Genomic DNA, 8,772 nt, shown 5'->3' on the forward strand with positions numbered 1-8,772 from the left:
GGAGATCTCCCTGTCTTAATCTTCTGGAATCAATAGCCACTGTGTCTCAAGATCTCCATACCAAGATCCAGATCAGAAACTTCTATCTCCCAGCCTCCAGATTAGGTTCACTGGTGAGCCTTCCAATTCTGGATTGTAGTTCATTCCAAATATAGTCAAGTTGACAACCAGGAATAGCCACTACAGGTATTTATGTTGATATGTTTTTACTTGTTTATATTTTATTGTGAGCTGCTGAAGTTATTATATTTTATTTTTTGAGACATGTAGCTCTGGCTGTCCTGGAGCTTACTGTAGGTCAGGCTGACCTTGAACTCAGAGATCCTTTTCCCTTTGCCTCCCAAGTGCTGGGACTAAAGTCATGTGCCACTACCACCTGTCTCTGAACTTTAGTTTTTTGAACAAGTAAACAAGAAGCTGTGTAGTTCGAAAATGAGAAATTATGATCATCATTGCAAATTGCAGCTACATGTTTTGGACCTTTTATGGCTTATAGCTCAATACCGACAGTTTTCATGAAGGTGCTTGCATTTAGGGTTTCAGGGCAAGGAACTCTAAAATAAATGAAAGAGAATTCTGGATTATTTTCTGGTTAAAACTGATCATTGTGTTATGTGTTATTTGTTTGTTTTATCTCTTGGTCTCTCTTTCCTCGGTGTAATGTAAACTCATGTAAAGGGAGTAGCTGGGCGTGGTGACACACAGCCTTAATTCCCGAGTGCCGGTTATAGAGGCAGGAGGATCCGGAGTTTGAGGCCAGTCTGGGTTGCATAGTGACAACCTGTCTCAAAAGATGGCGTTGTGTCCTTTCTTTCTTATATCTCTGGTATTTAAAATAGTTTGTACTGTGGCTTCATTATTTTTGTTTTGCGGGTATGTATTTGTATGCGTGTGTGTGTGTGTGTGTGTGTGTGTGTATGTGCACACGTGTGTGTGTGTGTGTGTGTGTGTGCGTGCACATGTGTGTGTGTGCACGCACGTGTGCTTGCGTGCCTGCATGCTTGAAGTTGGGGTTAGGTAATCTTCCTTGATCAGTCCCCATTCTATTCATGAGGCAGGGTCTTCTGTTGAATCTGGGCCTGCTGATGATGCCAGTCTAGCTTGTCTAGTTGGCCACTTTGCCTCGGGAGTCCCACATCTAACTGCTGACTGCTGGGATTCAGGTAGCTGCTAAGCACTTTTATTTGGGTTTTAGGGAATTACAACTTGCTTAGCAAGAACTTTATCCACTGAGCCATTTCTCTAATCCCTAGCAGGGTTTGTTAAATTCTATTTACAACGTCTTTTCAAAAGCCTGAGAAAGTTTTCTGGTATATCATTACATAAAGTAGATAGTTTTTCAGAATTGATCAACGTATTTTGTATTATAACCAATGTTGAGATTGCTGCTTGCATAAATAAATAGTACATGTGACAGAAGTATGTTTTGGGCTGCTTCAAAAGTTATTCCAGGTCAAAATTAATTTAACTTTTTTTTTAAAAAATTAAGCCTCTGAAAAGACATTTCTTTTTTTTCATTTTAATTTTTATGTGTGAGTGTTTTGCCTGCATGCAAGTTTGTGTACCTGTGTGCCTAGTCCTTGAGAAGTCAGAAGAGAGTGCCAGATCTCCTGTTTATAGATAGTTGTAAACTGCTACTTGAGTGCTGAGATTCAAACTTGGGACCTCTGGAAGAACAGCTAGTGATCTTAGTCACAGAGCCATCTCTCCAACTCATTCACATATATATGCATATATATGTGTGTATATAGACACACACACATATATATGTGTATATATTCATGTCAGCAACTCGAAAACCAAATTTTAAAACCAGTATAATCCAGAAAACACTAATTTGGTACTGCCATGCTGAGGAATGGTTATAAGATAATATTAAAATATTAAATCTTTGTTTTTCATAATGAAACTATCATTTCTAAAGAGCAGAGAAATTTGCATGTTAAATAAAAACACTTCAGTAGTTCATAACAGAGTTGTCTTGAGTCTGAGCCAGAGTTCTGTGTGAGGTGGAGTGATGGCCCGTGTAGTACATGGTATGTTCAGAACCAAGCCTGCAGGGTGTATAATTCAAGTGCCCATGCTTCCAGGAGCTGCTCACAGTCACCACACAGTTGGTTTTGAGTTAATATTCAGTCAGTGCACATTCAGAAACATTTTATTGTTGCCAAATTTTTTATGATTCCCTAAATTTAGTGAATATGCTGTGAGCAAGAGTTTGATTGCTTAAGATGGAACTTAAATGAGTGGCATTTGTCCACCGTTTTTGTTGCATTTGTGAATACTTGTCATTTTCTCCCTTTGTATCTTTAAGTGGAGTATGTGTATATTAGTAGCTCTATTTCTACAAATAATTCTGTTTTGTTTGTCTGCTTAAAAATCTCATGGTTTGAGAATACTTAGGACTTCAAAAAATTGAACCAAAAATTATTCATAATTATGTTGTGCCTTATTGATAAGACTGAAAAATCTTTAAGTTGTATTGCTTCAAGACCCTTGATGTACTTACTGATTAATTAAGTAAATATTCAGAGAATGTGTTCTCCAACCTGAGTTTCATCCATTATGTGCATACTAGCACCTTTACATTGTTGGAAACATTTGTTATTTTTATTATTTCTATGACTGCATACCATCTTGAAACTTGTGTTGGAAAGGCTGGGCAGCAAATATTTCAGTGTAATTTGATGTAGGTTTTATTTTCCATGATGTTTCACTTCTAGATCATGAGAGTCTTTTTTTTTTTTTTTTTAAAAAGCAACAAAACAGTTTGTTGTTGCAAATAGGTCTCTGCTTTACTAGTGGAACTTTTATTGTTGCTTTGGATCATCTGGGAAAGCCTTGGGCTTGTGTATTGAAGTCATGGCAAGGGCTTGAGTCAAGGGCTTGAGGAAGGCTCACTTCTCATCAAGGCTCCGAACTCGAAGATGATGGGGGAGCCTTGTGTTGTTTCTGTTGTCTTGAGCACTCTGTAGTCCCCTTAGGAGCTGTGACTGCAGTTGCCTGCCTTTCTTGCTGCTTTTCCTGTGACAGTGTGGAATCAACAGTGGAATGAGTTTTAGCTGTCATTTCCCTTCCTGTTTTAGAGCTTTCATAAATGGATACCAGCGTGCAATTGAAAAATTCAGTGGTTGATGACTTTCCTGGTTTCTGTTTGTAGCCAAGGTTGGTCTGGAACTTTCTCTGTAGACCAGGCTGGCCTTAAACTCACAGAAATCCACCTGCCTCTGTCTCCCAGTGCTGGGATTAAAGGTATGCACTTTTCAGTCACTTTAATGCAGTTTATACAATTACGAAAGGAATATTTTTACATTGAGATTCTTAGCTATACATGGCTTCCATTCCCATCAGAGCAAGTTTTCCCCCTATTCTGCAGGCAGCATTCACCTACATGTACCTTAAAATTCCTTAATAGTTGCATAGATTGAGGATCTTTAAAAAGAAAAAGATTTATGGTTGTGAGCTGCCTGGTGTGGTTGCTGTGACGTGAATGTGGAGCAGCAGTAAAAGTTCTTAGCCACTGAACCATCTTGTGTTAAAACAGGAAGAAGGACCTACCTGGATGGAAAGGAAAATGCTAGAATTAGTTGTTGCCACTATCTTAATTAAGATAATTAATTAATTAATTAAGTCTGTTTTATCAGCATTTGTCAGGTCATGCAAGCAGATGACACATACATAAGAAAGGTTACCTTGCATACATTTAATGTCTGCAAGGTATATGAGAACATTGACAATTCATACTGTCGGTCATACTTTGTTGCTATGATTTCCTTGAAGTTAGTCTGACCACTTTCTTGAAAATACTAAAGGAATATTTAGTCTGTGGTTAGATTAGTGTTATCCTGAAAACTCAGCAGTATAACTGAAAATACAGAAGCACTGTAAAAAGTGGAATGGTTTTCAAAATAGCATTATTTAAAAACAAAAGAAGCTATGATTTAAGCACTAGTTTACTGCTTTATAGATTCTGGTAAGGATTAGGGCATCAGTACTTTCTCTCTTTTTTTTTTTTTTTTGGTTTTTCGAGACAGGGTTTCTCTGTGCAGTCCTTGCTGTCCTGGAACTCACTCTGTAGACCAGGCTGGCCTCAGACTCAGAAATTCGCCTGCCTCTGCCTCCCATGTGCTGGGATTAAAGGTGTGCGCCATCACTGCCCTGCTCATACTTTCTCCTTTAATAAGACACCCTGACAAAAAGCACCCGAAGGGAACCTGTGGTTCATTCAGCTTACAAATCCAGGTTACACTCGTTGCCTTAGGGAGGCCGTAGCAGCAGGAGCTAGAGCCATGTGCTCACACTCTGTTCTGTGCAGGAGCAGAAAAAGTGATCAGTGCAGCTTGTCAGCCATCCAGGGCCCAGCCTGCGAGCTGGCGCCTTCAGTGTTCAGGCTGAGCCCTCCTGATCAGTTAGACAGTCCATCCATTGCAGATACTTCCACAGACAAGTCTCTTCCCACCTCATTCTAACTTGTGGCAAGTTGACATTTAAAAGTAAATAGAGTATTCTATAATTCATAAGACAAAACTGTGGAGTAATGTGGATTCATAAAAAGTGGAATTTCTACTTTAGAGAAAAGGATACTTATTTTGATTATGGGCTTAGGTTTTTAATATCTGTTGTGTGCTGGAGTATAAATTACTTGACCTTTTTGGAATTCAATATCCTGTTTACAGAAGTGGAGTCATTAAATTTATTGATACGTGCTTATCAGTACAGTATCTGGGTACATGTTAAGGTTATTCATATTATTATACCATCTCGTAGTTTTAACTATAATAAATATTATATAGTATGTGTAAGTAGTAAATTTTAATACTTTAGCTTTTATATTGTTAGGTCTGAGATGCATATGAACCTTTTCTTTCTGTATGGGATTTTGCCTGCATATATGTCTGTACTGTATGCATGCCTGGTGTACATCATTGTCCCCAGGACTGAATTTAGAGATGGTTGTGAGCTGCCATGTAGGTACTGGGAATGAAACCTGGGTCCTCTGGAAAAGCAGCCAGTGATCTTAACCACTGAACCATGTCTCTGGGCCCTGAAAATGTGTTTTCAATGTACTGGCTTTTACCACTCCTGAATCTTCTGGGAGATTAAGTTCATTGTCTATAAGTTCTGTAATAGCTGTGGGCACTACTAATAGCAGTGCCCATCTCACTCCTGCTTTGAGACCAGATGCAGCTAACTTTTGGGGACAGGAATCTGAAAGGTGAAACCAGGATTAAAATGCACAGATAAGCCTTCTCTTGTAAAACAGGGACCCAAATACTCATTCTTAGATGTACTCATCCATGCTCATGTGGAGACCAGAGGAGGATGCTGGGTCATCATTTCTTTCTCCTTTGGACTTCTGTGAGGCGGAGTGCCTTTCATTGAGTTCGATGCTCATCATCAGTTCAGCTAAGCTGGCTGGCCACTTACTTCAACATTGGGTTCCTTCCTGCATATGTTGCCATACCTGCCTTTATGTGAGTGCTGGGGATTTGAACTCATGTCTTCTTGCTTTCACAGCAAGCACTTTTACCCACTGAGCTATCTCCCTGGGAATTGTATAGGAGATACCATCGGTTTCTATATGCTGCTGGGGATTGAACCTGGGGCCTTGTATATACTAAGCACACATGGAAAGCTACAAAACAACCAACCCCACCCAAGTGATATGTCTCTCTCCTGTTATGAAGCATTATTTCTAAGTTTCCCTTAATCTCTGTTTGCTTTAAAAAAAAGAAAGCTACAACTGAGCTTTTTAGAATTCAAAGTTAGATTTAGAATTCATGTTGAGATATTAATAAATTCAGGCAGCAATATATGATAGCCTTTTAAACCTTTTTTTTTTTAAACCAAGGCACCTGAAGTGGTAATGTTCAAGTTTTATACTTTTCTTTGGTGGATATCTTAAAATAGTAAGTCGCTATGGCTGTTTTTGACACTTGTATATTTCTTTATGGATTTATACATTTTCTTTAGGCAATATTTATACATAGTTAGGTAAATTCTTTTTTTTTTTATTGATGAGTCAACTTGCAAGCATTTTTATTTATTTATTTATTTATTTATTATTATTTTCTTTATTTACATTTCAAATGCTATCTCGAAAGTTCCCTATACCCCCCCCCCGCCCCTGCTCCCCTACCCACCCACTCCCACTACTTCGCCCTAGCCTTCCCCTGTGCTGGGTCATATAAAGTTTGCAAGACCAAGGGGCCTCTNTTNCCAATGATGGCNNNNTAGGCCNTCTTCTGNTACNTATGCAGCTAGAGACACNAGCTCAGGGGGTACTGGTTAGTTCATATTGTTGTTNCACCTACAGGGTTGCAGCCCCCTTTAGCTCCTTGGGTACTTTCTCTAGCTCCTCCATTGGGGGCCCTGTGTTCCATCCAATAGCTGGCTGTGAGCATCCACTTCTGTGTTACAGCCAGGCACTGGCATAGCATTTTTTAAAAAATACATTCTTTATTGGAAAACATTTTTCATGCAATATAGTATGATCATAGTTAACCCTTTCCCAGCCCCTCCCAGTCCTTCCCACTTCTCCATAGTCTTTCTTTTTAGAAAACAAACGTGCAAACAAAGCAGAATAAAAAATTAAAAAACAATAAAAAGTGAAGAAGCGCGCGTGCACACACACACACACACACACACACACACGCGCACAATCCATAAAAACACAAAATTAGAAACTGTCATATAGAAGCAAAAGCCCAGTAAGGCAAAACAAACAAACAAACAAACAAAAAACTCCAAGCAAAACAGCGTGATACTACAAGTCTACAAAATTTTTAGGAGTTCATTCTGTGTTGGCCATCTTCCGCTGGCTGACGTGGGGCCCGGCCTCAAGTATGTTAGTATCCTCAGTGAGAGTCTTTGGAGAAAACTGATTGTGTTCTTGCACTCAGCTGTAAATGGGAGGTAGCGGCTAGGTTAGGGGAGGAAGCTTGTGTGTGTTTTCCCAACTTCGTGCTGGGGCCCCATGAAGTGCTGCCATAGTCTCGGGAGTGTATATGTGCATCAGTGCTGTTGTGTGTGGAAAATGCTGATTCCTTGGTGGCCTCCCTCTCTGCTGAGTCAGCCTTCTATCTGTTCTCTCTGAACCCTGAGGGGAAGGTTTGATAAAGGCGTCTCTTTGTCTTGGGCAGTGAACACTCTTGAAATCCGTAATTGACTTCCTCTGAGGTTCTTCTTTGATTTTTGGTTTTGCTCTTGGTGTTTGTGTGGTGTGTTGTAGGATGTGTTGTAGGATGTGTTGTGGGTGTGTGGGTATACCACCATGTTCCTGTGGAAACCAGAAGAGAAGTTTGTGGAGTCAGGTATCACCTGTACCGTAGACCCTGGACGTTGAGCGTAGCCTGTCAGGGCTGAGCCACTTGGTGAGCCCATTCTTTTCAGTTCTATTTGTGTGGTCAGCAGTTTTCCTCACACGTTCCCATAGCATTGCATCGTTCTTGTCTACAGAGACAAGTTGGTTAGATAGCCTGCCAATTCTGTTTTTCTTTCCCTCAATCTGGATAATTTGTAATGTCTTTTGTATTCAATTTCTTATATTTTGGTTTCTATATTATTCCTTTTTTATTTTAATTCATTCTTTTGTGGGAGGAGCAAAGGTTCCCCTATTTTTACTTTTGACACAGGGTATTTCAGATATTAAAAGTGATTAGTGCATTTTGATAATATATTTGAGTAGTAGCATGAGTGACTAGAGATTTATTACTTGGAAATAAACAACTTGAAGGCTTTAAACATGATTTAGATTCTAATGTTATTTATGTTTGCTTGATTTCAGATCATCTCTGAGATCTTACATACTTCCTCCTAAAAACTTTTACATCGATATTGCTTTGTTGAAGTTCCTTAAATGTATTCAGACTGGGTGCTTGATGAGTTGTTCAGATCTGGCTCTTCTCCTCCCTCCTTCCTTGTCTCCCTTTCTCCCTCTGTAAGGATGCCCTCCTCCCTCCTCCCTTGTCTCCCTTTCTCCCTTTGTAAGGATGCCCCCTCCCTCCTTCCTTGTCTCCCTTCTTGCTCCGTCCTGTCTTTTTGAGACAAGGCTTTATTATGTAGCTCTGGCTGACCTCCAACTAGCCTTGTAGCCCAGGCTGTCCTTATACTTGGAATATTGTATTAGCCCCCTGGGAGTTGAGGTTGTAGGCAGGTACCAACCTGCTCAGATTCTTTTCTAAATTTTTTTTTTTTTTTTGGTATGGCTCCTTTATTTTCTATATCATAACTCTGAGTTTTGTTTTGATTTGATTTTCCTCTTCATGTTGAGGTTTGCTTTAGTTGTATCTTAAATATTGTCTGTTTACTCACTTAGTAATGAGATAGTAGGGGACACCAACTGGGGAACATTGTATGCAGGATGAATTACTGCCTGGTTTAGCTGTATACCAGTGGCTGTAGTGGAACTGTCTATATTTTGGACTCAGTTTTTTTGGGGATGGGGAAGGTGGGAGTGCTGTCCTGCACATGATAGAATTTCTATATTCCTGATCTTTGCTCAATAGCTAACCATCCTCTCTTCTCTAGTAATGAAAATCAAAATATCTCCTGGCATTGCCAAATGCTCCCTGTGGTGAACCTAACTGATTAGTCAGTATGCTCCTAGACTCTTTTTTTCTCTCTTTGTGTGGGTATGCACTGTAATCTTGTTATTGACTAAGGTTTATTGCATCAGTATGTGCGGTTGATCCAGAAGTAATACTAAAACAATTTAATTTTGATGCTGTTTTTTAAAATGTCTATGTTTTTCCTCCTCCTCCTCCTCCTCCT

General features: G+C 39.6%; 1 protein-coding gene across 1 annotated transcript in view; it reads left to right on the plus strand.

The window, feature by feature from the left end:
• The window catches only part of Hace1 (HECT domain and ankyrin repeat containing E3 ubiquitin protein ligase 1), a 118,143-nt gene that overhangs the window by 37,875 nt on the left and 71,496 nt on the right, over positions 1-8,772 (plus strand). The gene's annotated exons all lie outside the window — the stretch shown is intronic.

Source organism: Mus pahari, chromosome 9 (assembly GCF_900095145.1).
Source record: "Mus pahari chromosome 9, PAHARI_EIJ_v1.1, whole genome shotgun sequence".
NCBI lineage: Eukaryota > Metazoa > Chordata > Mammalia > Rodentia > Muridae > Mus > Mus pahari.